The following is a 15,295-nucleotide window of genomic DNA, read 5'->3' as shown; positions in this document are numbered from 1 at the left end:
TTTGTGTAACTTGTGTGCACGTCTAGGGGTTACGTGTTTCCCATTTCGTGGGTTTTGCTGGACAGTTTAAGTCCCCGTGTTTGGGGCATTTGTTTTGTTGTGCGCCCTGTGTATTCGTGGTATATGGAATGTATATGTATATGGAAACTGAAAACTGAAAACTCCTTCATTTTTTTTTGTCAAATGTTTATTTCACCTTCTTTAGATTTTAGAATAACTGCATCTTTATTCCAATTAAAGGGCTCAAACAAGGTCTAGTGCCCCCCATAGTCTTGGGCTGCCGTGGCCTGCTGGAGAGGGGGTTGAAAAAAATAAATGAAAACCACCACCTGTTTGCCGCCTCCTACTTCCCCCATTCCCTGTGCCTTCCCTCTGCCTCTACTGGCTCCAAAGAGAAAGCTCCTCTCCTCTGTCTGTGTTGGCTCTTGGTACTCTATTAACATAAACTACAGCAGCCAATGTTCCACATTGCAGACTGCCTCATACAATTGTTGAATGTTGTCGAATATCCTATTCGGTCATAATAGGAGGTTCAGTTTGAGTCAAATCTTTTGTATCTCTTACTTGAAAGCATGGCATTGGCAGCACCTTAGTTTGGAAAGTCTTTGTTGAAATTGGGATGTACTGTACTAGCCAGTCTGCCAAGGGCACATGGCAGACATTCCATTAAGCCTGGCCACAGTATTGACCCAGGTTGGTTTCATGTCTTGGTTTCATTTGCTTTGTAGAGATCATACTTCTAAAACTATTTCTGAGGACTTGAAAATGTCACGAGGCACCTCGCAAGTGATAATTGATATGATAGATTCTCTCTGCCTCTCCCTCTTGAAAAGATATATATTTTTATTCCCGTAGCTCGTGAAGTTCAGGCAACATCGCAATAAAATTGTCCTAACACGTCGACTGCGTGTCAAGATTGGCACGTGGCGTGTTATTGATTTCCAGGACAGTTGTCGTTCATGTTGAGCTCCCTTTCTAAGGCTCCCATGCACAGAAGTCATAAGGGGACCCTCCCCAAGACACAGTACTGTATGATAAATAAAGATCTGAGGCTGGGATATCAAAGACTGTGCACTGCAGTCTGTATTTCTAGTGGACTTTCGACACAGTAGATTACAGCACAGGCTGGGGAAAGAAATAAAAGGGATGTTTCCATTATGAAATAAAACACCGTTTTTTCTCTGTGGGTGGAATGTATTTACTCTCATGGTCACAGAGGGCCATGGCTTATTTACTGCAAAAGCTCCATCTGTTGGGTTATCTCTCGGACTCATTTACTCAACGTTTTTGTATGCTCTCGTTACTAAATAGCTGGCCTAAAGGTTTTCATATTTTATTACTTTAACAACGTATATTAATTCACATTGTCCCCAGTGAACAATACCCTTCTCCCGGGAGGAATTTGAGGAACACCAAAGTTTGTCTGCTGCATGATCGGTCACATCAGATTGACTGATTCTGTGAAAAGAAACATTGAAATAACCTGACAAAGCACGCTTGATTTAGAACGGACCGGCAATTATGTGCTGTGATACCGGACCAACTGTGCTGTGATACTAGTGGGTGTGCTCTTGACAATTGGAGTATTTTAATACATAAGTACAGTAGCTGCTGCTATTGGCTGCTTCTGAACAGCTGTAGTTTATAGACATACTGTTGCATAGCTAAATGCTCCTCTTTGATTTCAGGTGTAAACATATTTACATAGCATTCTTAGAAAGTGGTATGAGCTTGTGGGATTTTCGGTAAACTGAGGTAGCAACATGTTGCATTAATGATATCACGTTTCTTGCTTCTAGAGATGAGTCGTGTGTTATTTTGGGCTTCGTATTATTTCCTCTTCAAAGCATGTAAAAGTAATTACATCACGACCCTCCTCAGAGGCCTGTGTAGCTGATTTATTTTTGTGTTGAGGGGATAACTGTTCTTCGAGGACATTTCATGTATCTTCGTCATGCCGGTGATTGGTTAAGATTCTCTCTCAGTGGGCCATGCCCCACAGTTTGGGAAATGTTCTAAAACCACAAATACCAATGACTAAATGAAGCATTCAAAGAAAAGAACATCTTCCCCACAGTCAAACATGCGGGAGGTTCGATAATGCTGTGGGGTTGCTTTGCTGGCTCTGGTACTGGGGGCCTTGAATGTGTGTTAGACATCATGCAATCAGCAGTTTATCAAGGTGTTTGGGAGTGCAATATTCAACCCAGTGTCCAAACATGTCTCTGTTGAAGGTTGTGGGTTTTCCAACAGGACAACAACCCTTAATATACATCAAAAGCACCTTGGAATGGTTCAAGAAGAAATGCTGCTGTTCTGGAGTGGCCAGCAAAGAGTCCAGATCTGAATCATATCCATAACCTATGGCGAAAGCTGAAAACAGAAGAAAAAAATATATATGTATAAATACATTTTACAAGAATAACATTGGTTCTACAATGTTGAAAATCTAATAAAACGGTGTGGAGACAACTATATCAACTTATTTTTGGAATTTCAAGAGTGCCAATATATTTGGCCGTAACTGTACCTGATGCATTTGAGTTAGTTATAAACATATTAATGGTAACATTTGGTCGATTTTGCTTTCATAAAAGTGACATTGTGGCCGGGAAGAATGTCAATCATCAATGTCAGAAATGACAGTCAAATTTGAATGATCAGACTGTTGAAAATGTGGCCTTCTTTAATCTTTCTCTTTCTCCTGCCCAAGCCCCTGCCCGGATTAGCCTGATTGAGGTGTGTCTGCCGATGCCAAGGCTGTGAATATAGAAAATATGAAATATTCTCAAAATACCAAGCATATTGCATTCATCAAAAAGGTTTGGGAATGTCTGTCAGCAAGTCACACACTGTGACTCACTTTAAAAATAGATCCTTTTTGAATATATTCATGAAAATTGTTATCACATGGGAATTATGAATATACTTGAATCTGTCAACGGTTGCATTGTCATTCATCACATTATCTCTGTAATGTACACCTTCAATGCATTACTTAATGTACCGGGAAATGCTCAGGAAATATTGTATGAATGTCTTATCACTAGCATTATAAAAAATAAACATAGAAAATCCCAATCCTCTAACATATTTTAACCTACCTCTTTGATTAACACTTTTTCCATATTTCCAAATAAGAAAAAACATGCAACATGGAACAAAGTTTCCCATTTTCTCATTAAAAGTTTTCTGAAGCAAAGGACTGGTTCCTTCACCCCCATGGGACTCTAGAGAGCCAGAGAGCCCCACATCTCTGTGACTATATAGCCTACCTCATTAAGAGCTGTGACATCCCAGAGTCGTTTCTACTGCCGCATGGTGTCTTACTTTCTGACATCATGTGAAAGGCATTTAAGTATCTGGAAAAGACCCACCTGAACTATGGGCAGCCTGGCTAATTATTTTTCCTGTCCGGTGACCAATCATTGTTTGATTGGCTCAGTGCAGTAACCTCACGCTGCAGTCTAGCCTCCTGGGGTTAATTTAGATGGCGAAACTCAACATAACAATTTCCTAAATGTCATGAATTGCTCTGAAATTAATCTTATGATCTCAGCAGAATTTGATTGGTCTGTCTCTCTCATATCCTCAAGTATGCCTAGCTAGCAGATAGCATCCTTGTAAAATGACAGTGGCCCCGACCTTGGGGGACAGAACGCATTAATATATTAGAATATATTCTCCTGTTGATTCATATTGTGGTTTCTTAGGTGGTTTCTTAGGCATGTTGAAGTTGAAATGGTGCAGGAATAGTGGAGGCAGCTTCCGTTTTCTTTGTGACTTGCGGTAACTCTCTGTGGTTCTAAATCAATAGTTGTTTAGTAGTCCGAAAAGTTTGGAAACATTCGCTTGCTTGACCATGCTGTAGGTCATGTAACTGTTTGTTACTGTACATACAATATGCTTTGTGGACTTCACTGGACAGAGGTTGCTCTCCTGTTTTGAGATAAAAGAAAGGTTTGGTTGAATTTATTCTGCAACTGTGTCTTCTTATTGTTTCAGCCTTTAGGCCTATATATCACGGTCACAAGACATATGAATTAACAGGTTATAGAGCCAACAACGCAATTATTACAACACATAGGTTGTAATATGACTTTTTTGGGGGGGGGCTTTCTTTTCCCCAGTGATTTTGCCCACGCACCGCTACTGCTGAATTGTGTGTCCCCACAAGATTAGTTGTACAAGACTGTGTGAATGTGTGTCTGTGTTGTCGGTATGTGTGTGTGAGTATGTAGTGTATCTGAATGCGTATGGGTTTTGTGTGAGGTTGTATATAGTGTGTGTACTGTATATAGTCTTGTAAGTGTGCATATAGTCAGTGAAAGATAGGGTTTGTGCAGATAGTCCGGGTAACCATTAATGAACTATTTAGCAGTATTATGGCTTAGGTGTAAAAGCTGTCTCGGAGCCTGTTGGTCTGAGAGCCAATGCTCCAGTATCGTTTGCCGGACAGTAGCAGATTGAAGTGTATGGCTTAGGTGGCTAGAGTCATTGGAATTTATCAGGTCTTGGAAGATAAAATGGTCTACAGCTTACCATGAGGTATTCTATATCAAGTGAGCAAAAGCTTAGAAATTTCCTTCACACTGGAAGCAGCGCACCAGTTGTTGTTTAAGAAGAGACACACACTCTCCCCCTTTGGACATGCCTAAGGCCACCTTCATCCAATTGTGCTGCTAAATGGAGAAACCACAGAGTCCTACATACATAGAATCATCCAGCCATGTCTCTGCAAAGGTATATAATATTGCAGCATTTCAGTTCTCTCTGGAGACTCTTGAACGAAGCTCAACCATCTTATTCTCGAGTTATTTGATATTTGCCAATAGAATGGCGTGACCATCGATATTCTCTTCTTCTCAATCTCATCAGGATGCCGGTATGTCTGCACTGTAGAGTTTTTGTCGACCATGAAACAAAGGAATGGGGTCTGGTGTGAACAAGGGAACAGCTGAGTTGAAGTTGGATTTGAAGTCGAGATTAGTAACTGTCAATCTGATGTCCACAAGTGCTTGGCGGTCATATGTGATAATAGTATGAACTTTCTGTACAAAAAAATAATAGCAAAAACTGTTTGGAATTTGTACGATGATGCCCTTCACCGTCGGCACCATCTTTCCATCACATTTCTAGCCCTTTGCTTTACTTATCTAGGGATGAATCTAGCAGTGGGATGACACATTGCACAGCATTGACTACATGCCAGGAGTTGCTTTACAAAGTAGGGACTGTTTCCGCATAGTGAATGGTGTTAACTGTGTTGTAACATTATTGTCTTGCCGACTAAATCTACAGAAACATTCAGTACACACATGAACATATCAGTTGTGATAGAATAAAATAATATTGATATTAATTGGACAGAGGCTGACCTTGCCAGACCCTGTGCTACAAAAACAACAATGTATGTAACCTCAGATTTGACTCATTGCTAAAGAGACAATACAGTCTTAAGCTGAAGGTAAAATCAGACTGACAGGTTAAATAAGGTACACTCAACATGAGGTAAAGTACAGTTTATTTATATGCTTCCAATATTATACTACATTGAATGGCTGCAACGTTATTTTGCTGTAATGGTATGTGTGGTATGTGGCTAGAGTAACATTAGGTACTTACTGTACTTATGTACTTATACTTAATTTAATATTCTTAGTCCACCTGATTACAACAGCGCAAAACTAATATAAAAATAGTATTGGTTCCCTTTGAGTCAGTGCAACGTACTATGGGGAGTCACACTCTCGCGACTTCGGTTGAAGGATCTAAAATCACACCTGACAAGGTCAATGAAATCCTTGCCTTGCCGGAAGCCCCGCCTTCCACAGATGAGGCTCGGATTCATTCCTTAAATTATTCCGCTCTTCACCTCATTGTGAACAGGAATGATTCACGCTTCTAAAACCAACAATTGGAACACGAGACTGAACATTGCTGAAATGTCTTACATTTCAGCAACTAACCTGTCCCTTAATGGTAGAGCATGCTCACCCCCTGGACATTGTGTGTTGAAGTTTGTATGGTTAATATAATTTTCCTAATCACAAACAATTAATTATTCTTCTAATTGCTTGGCAGTGTTATAGCAAGAAGTAAGACGGCTAACGTGACCAAAACAACAAAGGCCAACAAGCCGGGTTCAGGTTCTTGACCATGCCCCAATGAATTAAAAGAATCTCACCTTTGTTGTCTTGTATGTCTCGGGTCGGTGGATGCTCAGGCTGTCCTCACTCGAATCAGACTAGGAGACGGCAGGTACTGTACCCCTACTAGTCTGCGGTGCATAGTTTCTTGACATTTGTGTAGCATTCTTTAGGGGGTTGGGTGTTTCCAAAAGTGACTTCTTCTCCCGGGTGCCCGTACCTGAGTTTGAGTTGTGGGACACGGAGATGGATTGGGTCGTTGGTCGGGTCAAATGTCTTCTGGAGTCCTGGCTCCTGTGCGCTCTGGTTATGGGAGGCTACTCGAAGAGAGAGGGCGACCAAGTTCTGTGGGTATCCACCTGCTGCCTGTGTCTGCCTTGGTTAAGCACCTTCTCAGAGCTGTCTGTCCTATTTTCAGCTGGGTTACAAGGTAGTGTGACACCGGTACCTACAACTGGTAAGTATGATAAACTTCCTGATATGATTTTCCCCTGGGTCTATTTTTAATGTGTGCAGTCCAGTGCTGGGCGGCAGCCAGTTACCGGGACGCATCTTATCGCCTAAACCAAGTGAGGCTTGTTGTGACAGAATTATCTCCAAGAGGCACTGCCAATCAGGGTACATCGCTGATTGCCAGAGCCCCGGAACCCAGAGTGGACAGGGCTTCAGGCAAACCTTGGTGCATAAAAAGAGTTGTGTCAACCCAAAGTTACACCATGTCAAAAGTGTTGCTTCTCCCATATGTGGGTTCAATAAAAAGTGTCCCTACTCCACAGTCAGACACATGGTGGTCAAGAGTGGTGGAAAGGGAAAGAAATAACCAATCTCTCAGCCCTGTTACACATACATGCTGGTGTAAAATACTCAGGCTTCAAAGAAAACGTTTCTGGGGCTCGAGATAGACTCACTTGCGAATCAAGCTTTTCTATCACCATAGGGGATGTTCAGGTTCTGGCTCTGATTTGCCCAATTTTGGTCGGGTCATGCAGTGAGTTTTTTCGCCAGTGCCTATGATGACTTCTGTGATAGATGCCATTCCTTTGGGGCTATTGTTGTTGCAGTCTTTCCGGCAATGAGTGCTAGTCGCTCACCTATAAACCGGTCGTTTCAGGGGTCCTCGCCAGGCCTACGGGTCCTGGCCCAGGGGTGGGACCCTCTGTTATTGTCAAGGGGCTCCCATGGTTTCAGTTGTACCCAGAATGGTGATCACGACAGACGCATCCCCTGGAGTGTGGGGTGCACTGTATAATGGCAGCTCAATTCGGGGGGTATGTGTAGCCTAGTGAAAGTAAACCCAGCAGAGGACACAGGGCTTGTTTATTCTAAAAACTGTCCCTGCCAATGGAAACAGCATCTATTGGAAAGTTATTTTAATAATGTTTAAAGTTGAAAAACTCCACAACGTGGCCTGAGAGTAACTGGATGTAACTAGCACCAACACCCGATTACAAATCTGCATGACAGTCTAAGTTGATCATCCTGACCAAATATTACCAAGTGAACTGTATACATTGCAAAGGATGCATAATATGCTATTATATTGTCAAAAGCTGCATTAAGAATAATATTGTATTTACCCATACATTTCACAAGAAGCCACGATGGGACTCCAAACATTCTCAGGCGGCCTGGCTGCAACCAATTAGTCTTACTGTGCATGAGCTATCCCAGCACATCTTGCATGCATTATTTAGTTTGTGTGAGAGTGCCATCTAGTGGAATTAAACAAATACAGCTATGTGCTTTGATCACTTGGCTACATATGGACAATTGCGCGGAGCACACTGCATATCAATTACCTGGAACTCCTAACATTGCATCTGGTGCTCAGGAGCTTCTTCCCACCTTCATCAGGCCGGGTTGTGCTGGTCAGAACCGGCAATATTTATGACTGTGTTGGCATACATCAACAGACGGTGAGGGACTCCCAACTAACCTTGCTCCTCCCCCACTGGCTTCGGGTGACAGATGTCCCCGGATGCCTTAACTCGGGTGCAGATCTTCTATCCAGTTGGGGCCCTCTCTCTTAGGATTGGTGGGTACACCACTGGGTGGTCATGTTCAGCAGGGCTGACATAGATCTTTAAGCATTGCGAGGAAGCACGCTTTGTTGTCTGTTTATCTCGACGAAGAACTTGAGTGCTTCATTGGGAACAGACGCAGAGTTGGTTCCGCGCACGTGACGAGGGTGCACCTGGAGGGCTTGTTGTTGATACATGTGGCTCCCTGTCCAAAGAAATCTCTGTTTGCGGAGATCAGTCACCTTTTAGGCAGAGACCCATGGCAACTTCTGATGCGCAGGGCAGGGACCTGTTTTCCCAGACACACAGGCATGTTTGACATGGAAAGCCAGGGATTTGGTTCCTATGGGTCTGGCCCCTGAGAGGGCCGTATCTGATGGCAAAAGGGTTACCTTCTAACGTTGTTGCTACTATTCAGTCTGCATGGGCACCTTCTACAGGGGGTCTGTATGCACATAAAGTGGCAGGCGTTTGAGTTCTTATGCCAAGATAAAGGGCTGGTTCCTTTTCAGTGCTTTGTGAGGGACATCGTTATGTTCCCTACAGGAGCTTTTTGAGTATTGGCAAGCATTCTCCACTTTAAAAGTGTACATGGTAGCTATTTCAGCATGTCATGTGGGAATTGATGGCGCCACTCCAGGGGCTTATCCCTTGGTGGTGCGGTCCATAAAAGTGTGTGCGCTGGCAAAGACTGGTCGCTGAACCTATTGTGCCCAATTGGCATGCTGCTGTTCCAGTTTCAACTGACCTGAGCCCTAGGACCATGCCCCAGGACTACCTGACATGATGACTCCTTGCTGTCCCCAGTCCACCTGGCCATGCTGCTGCTCCAGTTTCAACTTCCACCTGACTGTGCTGCTGCTCCAGTTTCAACTGTTCTGCCTTATTATTATTCGACCATGCTGGTCATTTATGAACATTTGAACATGTTGGCCATGTTCTGTTATAATCTCCACCCGGCACAGCCAGAAGAGGACTGGCCACCACACATAGCCTGGTTCCTCTCTAGGTTTCTTCCTAGGTTTTGGCCTTTCTAGGGATTTTTTCCTAGCCACCGTGCTTCTACACCTGCATTGCTTGCTGTTTGGGGTTTTAGGCTGGGTTTCTGTACAGCACTTTGAGATATCAGCTGATGTACGAAAGGCTATATAAATAAATTAGATTTGATTTGATTTAGCTTTGGTTTAGGTGCTCTGTGTGAGGCCCCTTTCAACCACTGGAAGCTGTGGATCTGAGTATCCTCTCCTACAAGACCTCCCTGCTCATGGTGTTGGCCTTGGAAATGCATGTTGGGGGACCTCCAGACATGATCCATATACCCTTCCTGTACTCAGTTCGCCCCGGGCGACTCTAAGGTGACGTTGCGTTCAAATGCATCCTTCCTTCCGAAAGTCATGTGTCACGCCCTGACCTTAGAGAGCTTTTTATGTCTCTATTTTGTTTTGATCAGGGTGTGATTTGGGTGGGCATTCTATGTTCTTTTTTCTATGTTTTTGTATTTCTTTGTTTTGGCCGGTATGGTTCTCAATCAGGGACAGCTGTCTATCGTTGTCTCTGATTGGGAACCATACTTAGGTAACTTTTTCCCACATGGTTTTTGTGGGTAGTTGTTTTCTGTTTAGTGTTTTGCACCTGACAGGACTGTTTCGGTTTCGTTTATTCACTTTGTCATTTTTGTTTCAGTGTTCTGTTTAATAAAAAGTCATGAACATTTACCACGCTGCGCTTTGGTCCGATTCCTCCTCTTCAGAAGACGACACCCGTTACATCATGGCTATGTCCTACAGGTCTTTAGCTGTGAGCTATTTCTCCCTTTCCTCCTTTTTTGCTTCTGAAGACCTTCTGTGACCAGTTTCTCTGTTCTGCTAATCCAGCTCGCTGTAGGGCGCACTCTAAGCAGTGTCTCTCCCGCTAGATTGTGGAGGATCATCCTGGCATATAGCAGCAAGCTGCAAGTGTTACCAAGCGGTGTATACGCCCACTCTACCAGGGGTCTGGCAGAGTCTTAGACGTTATTTAAAGGGTTGACTATAGGAGATATTTGTGCTGTGGAGAGTTGGGAATCACCACACACTTTTGAGAAGTTTTATCGCTTAGATGTCACTGCTCCCAGTGTGCTTACAGCTGGGACAGGAGAAAGTGAATAGGAAGCACACTGTTTGCGCAATATGCAGGGGTCAGGTCTGGGTGGTCTTCCATGGGTGTTTCATTTAGTGTCCGTTTGGGTCGGCTTGGTACATGATTTTATTTCCCCATTGTATGTTGTACTGAAGTTCACTGACTGAAAGGGAATGCAATGTTATGACTATAACTACTGTTCACTGAAGGAGGTAAACGAGGTACACCACCTGTTTGGACCCACACCGCCCGCTCCTGTGCTCGGTGAAGAGCGGAATTAAATTGTTTTTCAATTTAAGGAATTAATCTGAGCCTTAAGCTTATCACTTGTGGAAGGCGGGACTTCCAGTGAGGTGTGGATTTCATTGGCCTTGTCAGGCGGGATTTTAAATCTTTCAACAGAAGTCGCAAGAGTGTGACTCCCCATAGTATGTTGTACCTCGTTTCCCTCCTTCAGGGAACAGTAGATATAGTCATAATGTTACGTTATACTCTATGGCTGTAGGAACATTGTAATATTATACCCACTCCACACCAACTTGAAACTCTTCTACAAAAGTAAAAAATGTGCTACTACTTTCAAAATGATATCCTGCTGATGGACAGCCTATACTGTACATCTCATGATCATATACATATACATGTGTGTGTTGTTAACAGTTAGAATTTGTGACAGTAAGTAGTATTCCACTGCTGGAACCAATTTCCCTTCATCCTTGAAAGCAACCACTTTCGGTTTCTGCGTTCGCAGTTTAGGGAGAGAAATCCTTGACACCGATCTAGGCTGCATTCAATTGAGTCCCTCTTGCAAATCACATGGAGGAAGATGAATTGATTGTGAAGACAGGGAAGACAAGAGAAGGTCATGGAAGCGAAAGAATAGAGGGAGCCTTTCCTCTATTAGAGCCCGGCCTAGAGTAACTCAGCTAGCCAAATGGGACAGCTCATTAAGTCACATCAGCCCCTGGCTCCTGCTTATGAGGAAAGTGCCTGACCCACCAACTGTTCCAACTTGCTTCTGTTCTGTTTGTTGTTATGCAGCATTGGAGGAAGTGTATATAATGAATGCTTTTCCAGAATGATGCTGGTGGTGGAGGAGCGAAAACATATACTGTTATTCTATTGTTGTGGGAAAGGGTTGACATGGACTACTGTGCAAGGTTTTCTTTTGTTTTCCAACCTTCTATTTGCTTAGATATTAACATATGACAAATGAGAGCATTGTAATGTGACAAAATATTTGCTATATATTCATTTATTTTGTCAAAATAATCATAGGCAAAGGTTTGCTAAAAGCATACATTTTCAGGGCAACCTGAAACACATCTGTCAATAAGCTTAGTGCTAGTGGAGTGGAACGGTGACGAGGGCAGACAGACAACAACCTGCCACTCTGGATAAGTGTCACTCTGTTGCTCTGGACGAGATGAGGCAAGCAGCCAGTGCCAAAATTACCCATCAGCATAAAAATAACACTTTTCTTCCTGTACTCTTGTTCATGATGAGCTTCACTATTCCCCAGTTTTGACCTGAAAGTAGAGGTCTTATAGAAAATAGGCTACATAACCCCATATTTCCCTACAGATGTTGAGTATTTGAATTGAGATCACTAGTATCAGCGCTGAGAATAATTTTATACTTAAGCAATAAGGCACCTCAGTGGTTTGTGGTATATGGCCAAAATACCACGGCTGAGTGCTGAGGTGCCTTATTGCTGTTATAAACTTGTTACCAATGTAATTAGAACAGTAAAAATAAATGTTTTGTCATACCCGTGTTATACGGTCTGTTAAAAACTGGTGGTTTGAGCCCTGAATGCTGATTGTCTGAAGCTGTGGTATATCAGACCGTATACCACGGGACATGTATTTTTTTACTCTAATTACCTCGGTAACCATATACCACACCCACTCGGGCCTTATTGCTAAATATACCACGACTTTCAGCCAAGCAGCATTCAGGGCTTGAACCTCCCATTTTATAATAAAACAATATTGACCTACAGTACACTTCAGTATAATACCATATCCAGGGGCCTTAGTCTCACAATTCTCAAGGAATGTCTTGGTCTTGATACTTGCTTTTCTATGGGGGATTCACCTTGGATCTAAAGAGCTGAAGGTGCTCCAGTATATTAGTGTCTGCTCTACCACCCGAGGGCAGTGTTGCGCAATATGCCTACATCATATTTCCTTTATGGCTCCACCAAGCCCAAAGCATACTACAGCAGGGCCTAGTCTAATTGTCTCTAGATTACCATACACTATTGATTTAATAGAAAAATAGATATTTTGAAAATGTCTTAATTTCAACCCCTTCTTGGCAATGGCTTAATTTGTAACAGAAATTAAACTGTTGCTTGAAGCCTAGATTGCTTAAGTAGGTGTGTTAGCTCACATGATCCATTAGCAGTGAAGGCCTAGGGGAAGACAAAGACAGAGAATGATGTCATATCATAAGTAGAGTGCTGCATAGAATTAGGAATTCGAATACTTAATTTAATATGATCTCTATAGCTGTGGGAATCTGTTCTCTGAGGTGTGGCACTGGGACTTTCAAGTGGCATGGATACTTTTTCAATACCAGTATTATATTGTATCTGGTCAATTGAACTCATCTGTTGTACAGTATACAAATTAAACAAAGCAATATGGCCCCATTGCCATATTTTGGCCATCCAGAATGTCAATAATGTGAACAATACAACCAATCTCCTCCAATGTCTGTACATTTACCAAGAGTTGACTATATTAACCCCTGGATCATGTTGCAATGTATTCGTTTTTACCCTCGTAACTTTAGTAATGTGTTTTGTACAAAGCAGTAGAAATCTCTGCCACTAATGTTCACTTGTCCTCCTGCAGACATCAGAGAACCATTTGTTAGGAGGCTCAGTGTTGGGTCGTTACGGACTATTCCCACCAACTTTATCAAGGGTCCTGATCATTGCCCCCCTGCCCATTCACTAAAGTCTCATTCATCTCTCTCCAACAGACCTATTACTGTTTTCATCCAGACTATTAGGGGGGCCATGGATGTTTTCATCTCCAATGGCTTTGATAAATGACTTTATTCAGCGCGAACATTTGGGAAAGGACATTAAGTCGATAAGCTACAGTACCCTCTACAGGATTGGTGGGTCCCCCATGGGACGGTTGAGCTAATGTAGGCTAATGCGATTAGCATGGGGTTGTAAGTAACAAGAACATTTCCCAGGACATAGACATATCTGATATTGGCAGAAAGCTTAAATTTGTGTTAATCTAACTGCACTGTCCAATTTACAGTAGCTATTATAGTGAAATAATGCCATACTATTGTTTGAGGAGAGTGCACAGTTATGAACTTGAAAATGTATTAATAAACTAATTGGGCACATTTGGGCAGTCTTGATCCAAAATTTTGAACAGAAATACAATGGTTCATTGGATCAGTCTAAAACGTTGCACATACACTGCTGCCATCCAGTGGCCAAAATCGAAATTGCGCCTGGGCTGGAATAATACATTACATTTTTTTTTATCCTAGATTATCCTAAAAAATAATTATCCTAGATTCATTTCACATTTCCACAAACTTCAAAGTGTTTCCTTTCAAATGGTATCAATAATATGCATATCTTTGCTTCAGGTCCTGAGCTACAGGCAGTTAGATTTGGGTATGTCATTTCAGGTGAAAATTGAAAAAAAGAGGTGTATCCTTTTATTTACTGACCCCTATGTTATTTAGACGTCATATGCACACATACAAAAAATATTGTCCAGGTGCTGTGTTGAACAGGTCACAGAAAATAGAGTTAACCAGCGCAATGTTGGTATGGTTCAAAATCTTGAATTTTCATCAGAATATTTGACCCAACAAGGGTCTTCATCAAAAAACCATGTTCTAATTTTTTAAAGTCCCTTAGGAACATACAGAGTGTGTAGTGTTATTCTATTCACCTTGAACTGATCATGAGATGCAATATATTATACTGTTGCTCATCCCTTTATTTCTCATTTGATTTCCAGTTCAGTTGAACAGAACCACCTATGACATTTCCATGGAAACTGAGGATGAGATCAGGTGACAGGAAGTAGCCCCAGACAGTGCAGGAGATGTCACGGTCCCTGGCTGCCCTTGGGTGCCTCTCGTGAGACCGACAGGGGAAGAGAAAGGAATTGCTGCAACGTGACCGGAGGCCCTAACAGACCAGGTGTGACCCCTAAATACATCAGTACGCACCTAGACTTTTCCACTAGGCTTGTGAATAAAGGCTGTGTGGAAAGGCAGCCACTTCCTCTGGGAGTGATGGCTGCTCACAGTACATCCTGTTTGTCACTGGACAGGAACATTAATTTGATGAGTCAACAGTTTAAAATGTAACGGGTTCTGTAAAGATGCAATTACGTATGTGCGTGTTTTGATGTATATTTGCATCAGAGGGACGTCAGAAACATAATGTAAAAGTAGAGGTAATAGACATAATTGGTCTATCTGCAAATATTCTCCTACCTAGATTTAGGACAGTATACGAACACGACTCATGACACTTAACCATCATTACAATGCAAGCGTCTAACTGAATTGGTACGTAGCCTATTCACTCTAAGTGAAAACAAGCTCTGTGATTACCCTATCTGCCTACAGGAGAATACAGTCATTTACCAGCACATCCCTTAATCAACAGCAGTGTCAATCAGTTGAGGGAACCAAAGATGAGTAGAGTGAGAATGTCATTTGTGATTTTTTTCATCTGTGTCACTACACACCATTTATCGTTCCACAGATCTAGGAATACGGGGGTAGCTTTGTCTCTGGATCTACCCAGAAAGCCCAATATATTTGATTTATATTTATATCTCTAAGGTCTCCAGAGGCGTGTGTCTGCGTTCTGTCCCTAGTTTAACGTGACAACAGAGCAGATACGGAGACACATAACACGCATACTTCCAGTTGGAAATCTAGAAGGTAGATCTCTGCTCAAATTATCAGGCGGTTTCCCCTCTGCCAGAGATCTTTGTCAGG

Source organism: Oncorhynchus kisutch, linkage group LG30 (genome assembly GCF_002021735.2).
Source record: "Oncorhynchus kisutch isolate 150728-3 linkage group LG30, Okis_V2, whole genome shotgun sequence".
Taxonomy (NCBI): Eukaryota; Metazoa; Chordata; class Actinopteri; order Salmoniformes; family Salmonidae; genus Oncorhynchus; species Oncorhynchus kisutch.
Note: the sequence above shows the minus strand (reverse complement) of the source record.